The sequence below is a fragment of the Solanum lycopersicum genome, chromosome 9, assembly GCF_036512215.1.
Source record: "Solanum lycopersicum chromosome 9, SLM_r2.1".
Taxonomy (NCBI): domain Eukaryota; kingdom Viridiplantae; phylum Streptophyta; class Magnoliopsida; order Solanales; family Solanaceae; genus Solanum; species Solanum lycopersicum.
In genome coordinates, this window is record NC_090808.1 from 18,876,913 (window position 1) to 18,894,628 (window position 17,716).

Here is a 17,716-nt window from a genome sequence, read left to right on the forward strand (position 1 = left end):
TCATGCCTTGCATATCTTTTCTTTCATTTTCTTAACTCTCCTTCACTGCCTGGATGTCGTGGGTTCGATTCCCACGCCTCACATTTCTTTTTCTTTCATTCATAGATTTCTAATAGTGAGGTCTTGGGTTCAATACCAACTGATCTCACATATTCTAAACATTATTTTTAAACTCCCCTACACTTCAACATTAGCCGAAATTAAACCATCAACATGCTGGAAATTTTAATAACATTTGAAGCCTACTTTCTTCAACATTTATACGTAATTTCATAGGGTAATTCGTAGATCATTTAATACATTCTTAGGTGCATTTTTTATGGATATGATTAGCCAAGAGATTATCACTCAAATCAGCCACATTTCAACTCTATGATAATCGTGAATTACATAATCATTTGTACATGAAATACAACCACAATATCAGAATTTTAAAGCCTTAACCCGAGGCACATAGATACGGTTAACATTGCACACACACGTACACAAAATTTCAGAAAAACATCAACATAAGTCTAATAATTCCAAACATACATATAAACACATTATCATCACGAAAGCACGTTTCATCCCTAGTTTTCTACCAGAAAACTTAACCAACCTATGATTCAATGGAAGCTAGTTACTGGGACATTCTATGGGAAGAACTCTAGTTTTAGGAAAAGATTCGTCTAAACCTTAGGGGTATCTTGGGAAAGGGACAAAGAGAGAATAGAACCCATACATTTTTGACGTTAAATCCTCAAATTGATGCCCTAAAACTGCAACCAAGATCACATCGAAATCCCTTCAAAGTCATCACCAACTCGACGGGCAAACTTCTCTTTTACTACATGATTGATTTTGTTTGTTTTCTTATATTTGTTGTTGGGAGTTCTTAAAGTGTGAAAAACTTTGGTTTACCTACTGATTTTTGAAGTTATTTGGCAAAGATAATTGTGAGTTAGAGTCATAGAGACGTGAGAGAGAGAGATGAGTGTGGGAGAGAAGAGTTTTCTTAGGATTAGGAGTCTAGTTTAGGACTTAGTCAATTAAGGTTTTCATTTAATTATTTTCATTACTTTTAATTTCTCTCCTTTCGCTGAGGGGTTGTGGTTTCGAACCCCCACAACCCCTCTTTAATGTCTTTTAATTTTTTCTTTGAATCTGCCTAGGAGTTCGTGGGTTCAATTCCCATGCCTCACATCTCTTTTCTTTCATTTTATTAACTCTTCTTCACTGCCTAGAGGTCGTGGGTTCTATTCCCATGCATTACATTTCTTTTATTTCATTTTCTTTTCTCTCCTTCACTGCCTAGAGGTCGTTGATTCAATTCCCACGCCTCACATTTCTTTTTCTTTCATTCATAGCTTTCTTATGGTGAGGTATTCGGTTCAGTCCCAACTTACCTCTCATATTTTAAACATTATTTTCAAACTCCCCTAAAATTCAACACTAGCCGAAATTAAACAATCAGTATGCTGGAAATTTTAAACACATTTGCAGCCTACTTTCTTCAACATTTTTACGTAATTTCATAGGGTAATTTGTATATCATTTAATACATTCTTAGGTGCATTTTTCATGAATTATATTAGCCAAGAGATTATCACTCAAATCACCACATTTCAACTCATATGAACATCACGAATTCCATAATCATTTGTACATGAAATAAAACCACAACATCACAATTTTAAAGCCTTAACTCGAGGCACATTGATACGGTTCACATTGCACACTCATGTACACAAAATTTTGAGAAAACATTAATATAAGTCACATAATTCCAAAAATATATATAAACATATAACCATCACGAAAACACATTTCATCCCAAATTTTCTACTAGTAAACATAACCAACCTATGATTCAATGGGAGCTAGTGACAGGGACATGCAACGAGGAACAACCCTAATTGTTGGAATATATTTGTCTTATCCTAGGGGTCTCTTTGGAAAGGAACCAAGAGATAAGAGAACACATACCTTTGATACATTAAACCCTTGATTTTTTCCCAAAAACATCACCCAAAATCACATAAAAATCCCATCAAAGTCAACACCAACTCGACGGACAAACTTCTCTGTGCCTACGTGATTAATTTGATTTTTTTCTTATATTTTCGTTCTGATTTCTTCAAGTTTGAAGAACTTAGGCTTAACTAGTGTCTTTGAAGTTATTTTGCAGAGAGAATCGTGAGTGAGAGGGATAGAGACATGTGAGAGAGAGATGAGCGTGGGAGAAATGAGTTTTCATAGGACTAGGAGTCTAGTTAGGACTTAGTCAATTAAGGTTTTTATTTAATTATTAAAAATGTGATTTCCTTTTATTTTTAATAAGATGATAAATAATAAAATATAAATTAAATACATTAATTTATCAACTTGAATTAAAAATAATTTAATTCATTGCTTCCACCTAGGTTCGAACCCGGGTGAACCAAGTCTTCACTTCAAGAGCCAATTTTCGGCCCTCTCTCCAAAAAATGACCCTCCACCTTATTAATTAAATAATCAATTATATATTTAGGATAATTATGATACTACCATTATCCTTGAAAAAGACCATTTTACCCCTAGACCCTCCAAACCTAAGATTTTCCATTTTTAAGTCCGGTAAAGACTCCTTCAAATAAATGTTCGTATTCGAGAGCCCTACATGGTTGGACCCAACCTTTTCTAGCTCCACTAACTCCCCAAGTTAGTTTTCTTGGCTTTAGCAAGGTTTTAGAGGTCTGGTTCTATGCGCAAATATCCGTGTGAACCCGGTCTTATCATAGGCATCCTAGACACATTAAGCATTACTTAGCATATTCATTTGTAGGGTAGTTACAATGATTATTTCCATGAGTTGAGAAATAGGTATATTAGAGAGTTTTTGCTTGCTTTATCCAGAGTCGTGACTACTCAAGTGAATTTGAGTATGGTGCCTAGGGTTAATATTGTGGAGAGCACTATGACGTCTAGGTTGAGAGACTTTGTGAGGATGAATCCTCATATCTTTCTTGGCTTTAAGGTGGAAGAGGATCCCCACGAGTTCCTAGATGGAGTGTACAAGGTGCTTAGTTATATGGGAGTTACATCTAGGGAGAAGGCAGAGTTTTCTTCTTATCAATTGAACGATATTTCTCAAATATGGTACACTCAGTGGTAGAACAATAGGCCAGAGGAGTCGGTTCCTATTGAGTGGGAAGAATTTCAGGAAGTTTTTCCTTGTAAGTACTTTCCCCGTGAGAGGAGAGAAGTTAAGATAGAGAAGTTTATCAATCTCAATAAAGGCAATATGAGTGCTGAGGAATACTCTTTGAAGTTTCCAATATTATCATATATGCCCCATCTCTAGTGTCTAATCCAAGGGATGAAATGAGTCATTTTGTGAGAGGTGTGGCCAATCTAGTGAGGAAGGGATGTCGTACGGCAATGCTACATGATGATATGACCCTAGCTAGACTAATTGTATATTCCCAATCGATTGAAGAGTCTAAATTTAGGATGATTTCTAGAAACTTTAAAAGGAGTTGTTCTAGTGATCAAGGGAAACCTAGATTTAAGAAAAGGGACCAAGGACAAGAAGAACTTAGGAGTGCTAAGGTGAAATTGGAGAAAGGAGGTGATTCTCAAAATGTCAAACCTACATGTGTCACTTGTGAAAAGAGGCATTATGATAAGTGTCTAAGGGATATCGGGAGTTGCAATGGTTGTGTCAAGGAAGTAAATATTGTGAGATATTATCCTAATATTGCTTCTAGAGGATAAGAGGATAAGCTAGTTGCTCCTAATATTCAAAAGGAGGATGTTCCAAAGGCAAAACGCTCGTTTCTATGCACTCCTGGAAAGAGGATCAAATCCAGATGAAAATGACAATCATGATGAGAGTAAGTCCTTTCATTTCTTTTTAGTTATACGAGTTCCTTCTTAGTGCGGGAGTATGGTTACTAGATGGGATAGAATATCCTAGAAGTATGTTTCATGTGCGTGCTATTTAGGAGTTTTGTTAAAATTGAATTTCATTAACATCTTGAATTGTGTATTTTAATGAAGTTATGGTTATGTAAGATATGTGTATATGATGTTACTTTGCATATTAGCATGTTTCTACGCCTAAAAATTGCATTTTGAAAAAAAAAGGCATAATTCATTATAGATTGAAAGTTCACTGTAAGAAATTTTCAAAAAAAATTGACTAATTGATTCTTTGTTCTAAAATTGTTGTACTGTTGTTAGAACATGTGTATATGAATATAATATTGAATATGAAATGATTTTTTTTATTGGGAATGAAGCATCTAGGTATTGTAGCATGATGAGTTATAGAATGTCTTCTAGTTTCTTGTTGTGTTGTGAATCTCTTGACTATGTGAAGTTTATGTTTTATTATTTATTATATTTTATATTTTATGGTCATGAGCTTCTAGTGGAATTTCTATTCTTTGAAGTGTTCGGAGAGTGGCAAGTGTCATTCGGGGATGAAAGTTGTCCAAGTGGGGAGATTGTAAGTCGTAGAAAATGACTTAGGTGAACTTGAGCATAACCTGGTTTTAATGATGTTATTGTTAAGATCGAATTCACGCACACACACACTAGATTAATGAAGAACACAAGAACTTTCATGAGAAAGAGATGAGAGATCTAGAGAGAGAAAGAGAAAACCTAATATTTCATGGTAAAACCCCGTAAGTAAACTTCCACGGCGGTGAGGTATATTTATATTAATAAATCGGAGTATTTTTTGTTACAGAGAATAAATAGGAAAACCTAAAATAGAGAATAAATAGGAAAGCCTAAAATACAGAATAAATAGGAAAACCTAAAACTAATCAGGCTCCACTACCTAACAATTCTCCCACTTGGAGACTGACTCAGTCATCCAAAAACTACATTCTCAAAAAAATCTTTTCATCATCAACATCTTTATCGCACCGCAACATCTGTAGCAACAACTACAGAAGACCAACCGAGGTTTTACATAACCTCGGTTTCCCAACATCAACACATTTCGTCAACATGTCTGCCGGGTTCTTTGCACCCTCTATCTTCTCCAAGCACATATAACCATCCTCCACTGCCCTGCGAGTGAAATGGTATCGCCTTTTGATGTGCTTTGTCTTTGAATGATAGACTGGATTTTTCACCAACTGTATGGCACTCTGGCTATCTGAGTAAAGAATCTTCTCGCTTTGCTTCTTGCCCAATTCCTCAAGATAATATGCCAGCCATATCATCTCTTTCCCAGCTTCAGCTACTGCCACATACTCAGCTTCAGTAGATGAAAGAGAAACACACTTTTGAAGCCTGGACATCCAACTCACTGCTGTTCCACCTATGGTGTAAATGTACCCGGATGTACTCTTGCTCGAGTCAACATCCCCACCAAGATCAGCATCCACAAAACCTTGTAGAGTCACCTTGCCTTTGCCAAAACAAAGTGAAGTACTGGATGTACCTCTCAGATATCTCAGAAGCCACTTCATAGCTTCCCAATGCTCTTTCCCAGGGTTCGCCATGTACCTTCTAACTACTCCCACTGCATGTGCTATATCAGGTCTAGTGCAGACCATAGCATACATCAAACTACCAACTGCTGAAGCATATGGAACAAGTGCCATGTGATCACGCTCCTCGGCAGTCTTGGGTGACTGCTCCTTTGACAATTTAAAGTGATTTTCCAATGGAATAGTCCTGGGTTTAGCATCATTAACCCTGAATCTGCTCAGCACCTTCTCAATGTACAACTCTTGAGATAGATTTAAAGTGCCAACAGGTCTATCCCGAGAAATCTTCATCCCCAAAATCTTCTTTGCTGGACCCAAATCTTTCATCTCAAATGCTGCAGACAACCTTGTCTTCAGATTGTTAATCTCTCTCATACTAGATCCTGCAATCAACATATCATCCACATACAAGAGTAGAAAGACATATGAATCAGTGTATTGCTTAAAGTAACAACAAGGATCCTTTTCAGCTTTGCAGAATCCACTCTTGGTCATGAAGGAGTCAAACTTCTTGTACCACTGCCTTGGTGCTTGCTTTAGTCCATACAAGCTCCTGGTGAGCTTGCACACCATGTGTTCCTTGCCTAGAACCACAAATCCTTCCGGTTGTTGCATATAGATCTCTTTGTCCAGATCTCCATGTAAAAATGTTGTTTTTACATCCATTTGCTCTAGATGCAAATTTTCTGATGCAACAATACTCAACAGAATTCGAATAGAGGTTAACTTCACAACAGGAGAGAATATTTCAGCATAATCAATACCTTTCCTTTGTGAATATCCTTTAACCACTAAACGAGCCTTGAACCTTCTTTTGCCATCTGGTTCAGTCTTCATTCTGAACACCCACTTGTTCAGCAAAGCTCTCTTCCCTGCAGGTAACTCAGTCAACACCCATGTGTCATTCTTCTCAAGTGACCTCATCTCATCATCCATGGCTTGCTCCCACTTGATCGAATCCTCCACCTGTAGGGCCTTATCAAAAGACACTGGTTCCCCCTCATCAGTCAGCAATAGATAGTTTAATGAAGGTGAATACCTATCTGGTGCCCTGATGGATCTGGATGATCTCCTTAACACCTGCTCAGGTGTGACTTGCTCCGCTTCAGATTCTTCAGTAGGAGTTGGTTGAATATCTACTTCGACATCTCTGGGTTTACTCTAGAACCTTCTGCTCTCTGTCCTTGTACAGGACAGACTCATCAAATGTCACGTCACAATGTCTCAGGATCTTTCTGTTCTTGTCATCCCAAAACCTGTAACCAAACAAATCAGAACCATATCCTATGAAGTAACACTTCACAGCCTTGGCATCAAGCTTGTCAGTCTTTTCTGGATCCACATGAACATAAGCAATGCAACCAAAAGTCCTCAAGTGTGAGTACTTGAGTTTTTTTCCTATCCACACCTCCTCTGGAATCTTGAACCCTAAAGGAACTGATAGTCCCCTGTTGATCAAGTATGTAGCTGTGCTCACAGCATCTTCCCAAAGTGTTTTGGGCATCCCACAGTGTATCCTCATACTCCTTGCATGCTCATTCAATGTTCTGTTCATCCTCTCAGCAATTCCATTCTGCCTTGCCTTACCGGGAACTGTTCTCATCAATCTGATTCCCTCAGCTGCACAGAATGTCTTGAACTCTGATTTGTCATACTCTCCTCCATTGTCAGACCTTAGGCATTTGACTTTCAAACCGGTCTGATTCTCAACTTCAGCTTTCCACTTCTTGAAAGTTTCAAACACATCTTACTTATGCTTCAAGAAGTAAACCCATACCTTCCTGCTGAAGTCATCAATGAAGGTAACATAGAATTTGGATCCTACAAGTGATGATACTGGAGATGGTCCCCAAACATCTGTATGGACCATTTCCAACCGCACTTTCTTTGGCTCTCTAGGAGTCTTTGTGAAACTTACTCTTTTCTGTTTGCCCATAACACAGCTCTCGCAAAGACCCATATCAACAGACTTCAGACCCTCTAATGCTCCTTTTGCAACCAGAATCTTCATTCCTTTAGTACTCATGTGTCCAAGTCTGTTGTGCCACAGACATGAACCGGATGCACCTTGAGCAATAGCGGCCATGTTTATACACCCTGCAGTGGTATACAAGGTTCCAAATTTTGTTCCACGAGCTACTACCATAGCACCTTTCACGATCTTCCATGAACCTTTCCCAAACTCTGCTGCATATCCCGTGCTATCCAACTGACCAACAGAGATCAGATTTTTCTTGATCCCAGGAATATATCTGACATCCTCCAATGTCCACTGGTTTCTCGAGGTGGTCTTTATGCAAACATCCCCCTTTCCTTCAATCTCTAAGCCTTTATTGTCAGCAAGATATACTTTTCCAAAATTTCCAGATTTGAAGTTTTGGAACAACTCCTTGCTTGGAGACGAATGGAAAGATGCACCAGAATCCAAAATCCATGATTCAACCGGGCTGTTCACACTAAGGATTAGAGCATCCCCAATGTCCTCTGCTGAATTTACAGAATCATTGTCATCTCCAAATTTCTGATTCTGTTTTTTCTTTGGCTTTGTACAGTTCATCCGAAAGTGCCCTTTTTCTCCACAGTTCCAACAAGTCACGTTTGATCTGTTCAGTGATTTTTCTCGATTCTTTGATTTTGATCGACCATGTTGATTTTGGCCTTTCGCCTTACAGCTCCCCCTTCGATCAACGCTGAGAGCACTGCCCGATGAATCTCCCACTTCTCGTTTGTGAATACTTCCGGTAAGAACAACATCACGGATTTCCTCAAACTTCAGTTTCTCAGATCCACGGGAACTGCTAATCGCAGCAACAACAGTATCCCAAGACTCGGTCAGAGATGACATCAAAATCAACTTCTTAATTTCATCTTCGAAATTAATATCCACAAAATTGAGTTGACTCATAATCGTATTGAACTCGTTTATATGATCAGAAACGGATCCAGTTTCAGACATCTGTAAATTAAATAATCTACGCATCAAATATACCTTATTCATAGCCGATGGTTTTTCATACATATTTGATAGTGCCTTCAATAGACTGGACGTAGTCTTCTCCATCACGATGTTGAACGCCACGTTTCTTGACAAAGTCAACCGGATCAACCCTAGAGACTGGCGATCCTTGAGTTTCCACTTCTCCTCCATCATGGATTCCGGCTTCACCCCGGTCAATGATTCGTGAAGATCTTTTTGGTACAGATAATCTTCGATCTGCATCTTCCAGAAACTGAAATCGGATCCATCAAACTTCTCGATTCCAAGCTTTGAACTATCCATCTTCAGTGATCGTGTTGAATCTCCTTAGCTTTGATACCAGTTGTTAGGATCGAATTCACGCACACACACACTAGATGAATGAAGAATACAATAACTTTCAAGAGAAAGAGATGAGAGATCTAGAGAGAGAAAGAGAAAACCCAATATTTCGTGGTAAAACCCCATAAGTAAACTTCCACGGCGGTGAGGTATATTTATATTAATAAATCAGAGTATTTTTTATTACATAGAATAAATAGGAAAACCTAAAATAGAGAGTAAATAGGAAAGCCTAAAATAGAGAATAAATAGGAAAACCTAAAATTAATCAGGCTCCATTACCTAACAGTTATAAGGTCCTAAATTGTTCTATTATATGGTATTGAGGCAGTGTATAAGAGTTTAGGTGCCTTTGAAGTCAAACGTCAATGGACGACTAATACGTTCGACGATAAGTCACCTATGTGCCTCATATGTGGTTCTATGTGTTTATTTGTTATTTATGAGGTTATAAAGTCCTTATATGTGGTATAATATTGTATATAGTCAGTGTCTCAATTTTTTGAAGTTTGGAGGTCAAATGTCCTAGAACTTCCATGATTTTTGACAGTGTTGCCTAGAAATGACCTTCTGTGTCTAGGCATGTTTCGTCGAGTTTTACATGTTCCTTTTGTGTAATATTCATATGGGAGGTTCTAAAATCATATAAGAACCTGTTTTTGTTATGAATGTCTGGGAAAACATCCCCAAGTACCGTCCAAGGGTCCTTGAGGAAAGATCCAAGATGGTGCTAAATGCTGCAAAAGACAGCCCAAACCAAGGAGGCAATCGACAACCAGTGGGTCAGTAGACTCCCCGTTGGTAGGTTCTCATCCGTTAGGATTTATAAATGGGAGAGGAAAGGTCATAGATCATCCTCATTCCCTAACCACGAACCAACAGGAAGGTCCATTTGTCAAGGGACAGCCCTCGTTTGGAAACCGTTGGTGCACTGCGTCCCTGCGTGCAGTTCACTTTAAGTTGAGGGCTGAACTTGTAATTTAATCCCAATAAAAAAAAATTGGCTGTTCCTACTGGGTATTTTGGGTATTTTAAGTGTGTATATAAGTCTTTAACACTTAGAAGATTTCATTCATCAAAATCAAAACCCCAAATCCCTATGAAATTCTCTAGAACTCCACTGGAGTCAAAACATAAGGAAGGGATTGCATTGAAGAACTTACTGGATATTCTTCATCAAATTGATGAATTAACTTCATTTAGGTATGAATTTTAATCCTTGAAACTCTGTTCATCAAGGAGCTCAACTTTCAATGATGTTTTCTAAAGTTTTCACGTTTAATTGTCCAATTTTATGATCTATTACATGGGTTATTGCATTTATGATTTCTAAACATTGAATAATGATTGAAATGTTATTATATTGATGATTTCAAACTAAAAAAACCTTTGAACCCATGAATTGTATGAACCGTAGTTTTTGACTAAGTTATGGGTTACTTGATATTGATTTAATGTTGATGAATTCTTATGTAGTTTTTTGTTGGCTATTGATTGAGGTAATAATTATAGTAAATTTATATATAGGTTGTATTATATTTATGAATACATAGTAATTTAACCTAGTTTCATGAATATTGTTGTAATTGTATTGAATTGTTTTGGTATGGTCATGGGTAAAGCCTTATGATATCGAATATGGTGATTTGGCAATTGATTGAGGTATTGAGGATATATTGGTGGTAAGATGCCCTATTTCCTTTGTTTTATCATGATTTACACATCAATTATGTTGTGATTGGTATGTTCCACTTATGGTGGTGGTGTGATATGCTTTCCTGGTAGTTGATGTGGCCTTATCGGCGTTATTTGAAGTAATGTAATGATCATGTCTTTGTCGGCAAACTAATTTAAGTAATGTGACTAATTGTATAGTTTATTATGTGAAGTATAATAATATCTAACTACATGTTAAGCAATATGAAAGTATATGTGTTCTATTGATGTTATGTCGGTGATCATGTTAGGCTATGAATGTGGCTCTGTGTGTCTAGTCTTAGGGTTGATGTATGTTATTCCTACTTGACTATATGAGTCTATTATGGTCATTATTATGTTTATATGATAGTATATAGAATTTCTTGAAGATAATAAGGGTTATTTCTATGTGCTTCTAAAATGTCATCTATTATGAGTTAAAATGAAGTATGTTGTGTCCTATCTTGGTTGACTTGTGTCCATTACTTGATGTATGTATGAATATGAATATGCGATGTCTTTACTTAGGATAAAGTCTCTAAGTATTGAATGTATGAATGACATGTGACCTTAAATGAAGTTAAGAGGGTCTCTTATGTGAAACCTTGAACCTAGTGGTAAAGTTATGAATGTTGAAGTCGTAAGCCGTAATGGTACCCTTCAAAGTAAAGGAATGATAAAAATAAGGTTAATTGGATGGAATGACTTCATATTAATTCTTCGTAAAGTCAAAATGAGCTTCTTGTTGTCATTTGGAGGTAGCCCTAGTGGACCTTTCTTTGGTAGGGTAAATATGATTGGGTTATAAACATTATATGGAACCCTTTTATATGAACCTTAATTGTAAATTACTCTATGAGAAAGAAGGCTAGCACAGAGTGAGTATGGTAAGGGAAGTAGTTCTAGTTGAAGAATGAGACTAGATTACAAAGCATGCCCTTTATATTTCTAAACCATGTGCCTACATGGGATGTGTCTAAGTTCTACCATATACAAGTAAAACACCCTCATTAGAGTAGGTTAGAAGTTCAGATTCCATGTCTTTATATCACGGTCTATGTCGGTTATTACCTATTCTCATCATATGGAATAACTATTAGCATAAGAGAAGTTCTATAAAGTTAAGGTGGTGGTGTGGGACGCTATCTAGACATTGGATAATAGGCTTTGAATGTTTAGTTGTAGTTCCTAGGTCTTGTCTAAGACCATTACTTGAATATCCTTTATGTATTGAATGTCTCCTAAATGAACTAATTAATATGATGACTTAAGTTAAGAAAGTATGTTAATTGAATAAGTACTTATCTCGAGTAGTTTAGGATTGTTTAGTTAAGGTGAGAAGGGGCATAGGAATGGTCACTTCGTATCTTACCTAGGTGAGTCTTAAGAATGACTATAGTTATGGAAATTGGTTGATTATGTGGATATGATCTAAACTTAGGAAGTCTTAAGGATTATTTAGGTAGTCTTAAAGAGGTCAATCATGGACACTATCTTCATGATTTACTTAAGTAAGTCTTTTGATAGCCTTTGACTAGAGAATGTCATATTATCTATAGGTTGATATGTTTGATTTTTTTGTAAGTGTATAGGTGTTTTATTATAAGTATTCTTGAGTGTCATTTAGTTATTCTTAGGGAGGTTTTATGGGAGGTCTCTCTTTGTGTTGATTAAGTGTGTGTTAGGATAGGTTTTAGTTAGAAGACTCCACGTTAAGAAGTGTCTAAGGAAGAACTACACAACTTCACTGTAACAGTGAATTCCTTAACTTTCTAGTAAGTTGAGCTTAGTGTAATGTTCGCTTAAAAATGTGTTGAATCATTTAAATGTTATCTTATGTGTTTCGAAGTTGTTAAATGTTCTTATTATGACTATAATATGATATTTAAATGAAAAGATGAATATTTCTAATAAATATCCATTTTAATGATTTTGATGCATTAGGTCATACTTAGTACAGTGGTTGTACTAATCCATGCTTTTATCTATCTCTATTGTTATTTGTAGGTGAGGAGGATTTGGGAAGGAAAAGTTGGATCGTAGCATCATTCAAGTGAAGTTGAAGTTTGTTCTCATTTGATTCGAGGGCATAGATGTCTTTTATGTTTCTTATTTAAGTATTGTAATAGACTAAGTTTTTCTATATTAATATTGTATATGGGCTGTGTCCCAAAAGTATTCTCGTGTATTAAGTTTTATGAGATTGAGACTTACTATTTCCTATGACTTTATATCTAAGTGTTTTTAAAGACAATGATATGTTTTTGTGAAAAAATTTAATTCCGCACTACTTTTCATTTTATATATGTGATGAATGATATGTAAGGAATTGTAAAAGACGTCCGAGAGTTCAAGTACACTGGTTGTAATCTGAGATCGCCCCTGACTTCTAGGGTATGGTTTAGGGATGTGATAAGAATTAGGGCGTTCTTGAGAATAAATCCACCAGAGTTATATGGCTCCAAAGTTGATGAAGATCCAAATGGGTTTATTAACAAGGTGTATAAGGTGCTTGCGTTCATGGGAGTACCTTCCATTGAAAATGCGGAGTTGGCTTCCTTCAATTGAAAGATTTTGCCCAACTTTTGTATGAGCAATAGAAAGATAGTAGACCTTTAAGAGCGGGCCCTATAGAGTGAGAGACTTTTAAGTTTGTTTTCCTTGATAGGTTCTTTCCTAGAGACTTGAGGGAGGCTATGTTGGAGGAGTTTATAAACCTCAAGAACGTTAATTTGAGTGTCAAGGTGTATTCCTTGAAGTTCCCTCTTTTGTATATGTTTGCTCCAAGCTTGGTGGCAAATCCTAGTGTCACGACCTGAAAGTGCCCACTAGAAGTTAGGAGGGACCATCGTTTCGTGACCAGGCGTACTTGACCCCTTGCGGTCTTGTACAAGCCTTTTAACTAGCATTCATTACATAATACATGAAAAGTAGTGCAGAATTAATACTTTTCAAGACATTTGATATAAAAGGAATTCTTTCATAAGTATTTAAGAAATCTCATCGTCACAAGCCAAACTTAAAGACACGACATAAATAACTTTGGGATACGCCCCTTTATTTTGAAATGAAATGCATAATAAATCTTAACATAAAGAAACTAAGAACATAGGAATTATGCCCTCAATAAATGAGGAAACACTTTATCTTGAGAGGAACTTTCCCAAGCTTTTCCTTCTAGACTTCAACTTTGCTTCCAAACTATACTTAGATAGAATAGAAAATGTATGGGATTAGTATAAATAATGTACTAAGTATGACATGCAAAAACATGCAAAAAGGGACATTTTAGTAAAATAACATTTCATGAAAAATTAAGTAAAACATCATGAATTTAGAAGCAAATCAACATGAGAATCATTATTTAACACTTAGAGAAGAACTCACATGATATTAACCAAAAATAGACATTTACAGTAAACTCCCAAAAACTTACAATCAACTCTACTAACATTACAGTGAACTAATTAAGACTTTACAGTGAAACCATTTGAGCATTTACAATAAATAACTTAAAGCATTCACAATGCATTCAACTTTAGCAATTACAATGAACTAATCCTATTCTAAATGAGTGAAATTCCAAGGCCAAGCGAAAGAGAAAGTGAACTCATGTTCCGTAAGAGTTTCCCAACCTCAGGATTACCCTAAGGTCACTAAGGTAAGACATGAAGGAAGTATGCATATGCCTCCTTCAATACACACCAAAGAAATCCTCAAGACTAACCGTTTTGTCTTACTCAACTCATGAGAAATAAGCCACTCAATCAGTGGCAAGACATGAAAAGGCACCCAACAAACCACAAAAGTCTTCCCTTTCGGAATGCCTACTTAATGAAATGAGTATATGGCGTCCCATACCACCAACTACATTAAGTAGCACATTCTTTTAGAAGGTTTGGCACCACGTCTTCCCTTTGGAAAGGTCCTACTTCGGGGAATGGATAGATAGTGTCCCATACCACCACCTACCCTAAGTAGTATGTACTTTTAGAAGACTTAGTTCATTAAATTAAAATAAGTCTCATCAAGACTCCCCTATCAGATTGCCTACCTAGTGCAATGGATAAATAGCGTCCCATTCTAATACCTACCTTAAGTAGAACACTCCTTTATAAGACTTAGCACATTCATTTCTTTTGTGGGAGTTATCTTAACCTACACACACCATGAGAGTTACACATGGAATCCCGATTAGTAACCCCTATCTAATTAGTGATCCTCACTTGCCTAGAATGATCTCATTCTCTAAGCATTTATATGGCTTTCCCAATAGCTACACCTATGTGGGCGCGTAGTTAATGGATAACAAGGACAACTCATCTCAAGAGGTACATTGGAATACAACATCTCAACTCACAAAGTTTAATCCATATCTCCTTCATATCCTCCCGGTGCTAGGAATAACTTCCCACGAATTCTCAACATTATAGACTATAGGTTAAGGATAACATGTGAACACCATATCTCTACTCAAGTAGGGCATTCATCCTCCAACATATCTTAGAAATCTCGTAGGAAGTAGTGAGGTTGATACTAAACACTTCATATAAACTCACAAAGAGTGTTCAGACCAAAACTCCCCTTTTGAACTTAACTTAGCTTCATTCATTCATTCAAGTGTGAGTGTATGTGTACATGTGAACACACCTTTCACATAAGCTTCATTTCATTTACATTTAACTCCTATACATGCTTAGACTTTCATTCATCACATCACACACTTAATATGCTTCATATAATCATATAAGTCCTTTATACTTAATCCTTAACATACTTCTCATAACGAGTTTCATATAGCAATTAACAAGAATAAATTCATTCAAGCATATACCTTACTCTACATAACTTAATCAATTCAGAAGAAACATCTAAAAAGAATAGAATATTTATCATCTTACTTGACATAACAATCATTAATAGCCTCATTCACAATAAGTAACTTTACATTCATACAATTCAAGTAAAAACCACCAAGAAGGTGGACCATACCACTCAATAGCATTTCAAAATCAAAGATAATCATCATAACCAACTTACTCTTTAATACAAGCTTTAATCACCTATAAAATTTTCTAAACATTTAATCATAATGTAACCCTTAGGGCAGTAGATAAACAACAATAACAACACAACAAAACCAGAGCTCATTTTCTACACAAAAATTTTCAATTAATCCATTTATTATGACAACAATAACGAAAATATTTATCATGATCTCATTGAAATTTTAACCTTAAAATAATCAAATAACATTATAAATACCATTACTAAGTCATTATAAACGTTTTAATGCAAAACCCATATTTAGAGTTGAAGATAGAAGAAACTAGGGTTGAGAACTCATTTTGAAAATTCATTAGAAGGGATTCCTTTAATGGAAGAGGGTTTCAAGGATGGATAACATACCTCACATTGAAGAAATACCAAATATTTTTTATGGATAAACCACCACAAACATCCCTCCTAGCATTTCTTGACTTCTAGCTTCCATGTAGACTTGAGAGAGTCTTCTAAGAGAGAGGAATTTTGGGTTTTTAGAAAATAGGGGTATAAAATGAGGTCTTAGGGTTTAAAAAATTTTAATATACCCAATAACCACTAAAAATAACGTCCTAGGGTCATAAAAGACATGGGGTGAATTTACATAAAACACCCCATGTTGGCAGCAACTTTCACAACTTTGGAGGTGGCCAGTCGACGACCCAAGCTACTGGGCGTTGATGAGTCGACGGCCAATGCTTCTAGGAGTCGATGGCATCAGAGTTTAGTAAAGGGAGGGACTGAGCCTCCCACTAAGTGTGGAACGATGTCCCCTCGGTCGACGGGGAATGAATGGACTTATGCCCAGTAGACTGCTCTGTCGATTAGGTAGTGTCCTTGGCAGCTTTGTCCAAATCTTGGGCCCCATCTAGGGCCCTTTATGGGTCCTTGGTGGGGTCGTTTCTGGATGTTAAACATATAAACTAAGTCTTATATGTATTAGGAACATCTCATACAAGTTTCAACTAAAACGAACATGTAAAACTCACTCAAACACATCAAGACACACAAGCGCTATCTAAAGCGCACCTTCCCAACGTCATGGACGTTCATGGGCGTTTTACCTCCAAACTTAACCAAACATCACACACTGCCGAATAACACTAAAGTAACTCATGTTAAATCTAAAAACTCAAGAATTACTCATGTGTCTCTAGTTCACCTTAGTTCGGGTTGAGGCGTTACACCTAGAGACTGATGAATAGGTTCATTATGGGGGTAGATGAAGAATGTTGTATGGGAATCCTTGTTGATGACATTGATATCTCCCGACTCATGGTGTTTTCTCAAAAAATAGAAGAGTGCAAGCTTAGGAAGGAGAAAACGTGAATTTGGATGGACAAGGAGGGGTTCGATGGACATGGTCGTTTTAAGAATCGAAAAAAGTTTTCTAGAAAAGGTTATACTAGTGGTTCTATGTATGACGATGAAAGTGTGTATAAACCTAGAACTCAATGGAAGAGTGAGTATTCCTGACCTACTTGTCTTAGATGTGGTAAGAAATATGAGGGTAGGTGTTTGGCCGGTAGGGATGGTTGCTATGGGTATAGTGAGACTTGCCACATGATGAGGAGTTCCCTAAGGCAAAATCTAATGTAAGGTAAGGCAAGCAAGTTGCTAAAAATAGTGACGAAGGTTATCCTAAAGTGAAAGGTAGGTTATATGCTCTCCTATCCAAGGGTGATCAAGAGTGATATCCTTATATCCATTTCCGGTATGTGTCTCTTTATTGATTTATGAAAATTTAAAAAATTTCCATGATTATAATCTGTCTTGTTGATTGTGATGTTTCCTAATGATGAGGAATTGATGTTAGAAAGACTTGTATGGCTTATTCCCAAGTGGGTGATAAGGAGCCTTTTTATGAATCTTTTTCTGAATATGTGTAGTTATGTGTAGCTTGGCATTAACTTTTTTCCTTGATTTTGGTATGTGAACTTAGGTATAATGCATGCACAATCGGATGCTAGTCTACAATTGGTCCTTTAAGAAGTTCTTAAAAAGGTGTCATTCGAGGATGAATGTTTTTTAAGTGGGGGATATTGTAAGGACCCAAAAAAGCAATAAGTAAAAGTTGATCCTATCATGTGTTTCATGTGCCTATAAGGAAATAAATTGACTAAATATGGTGGTAATAGTCAGTATATAGATTTTAGAGGTCAAATGTCCAAGATGTTTTAAG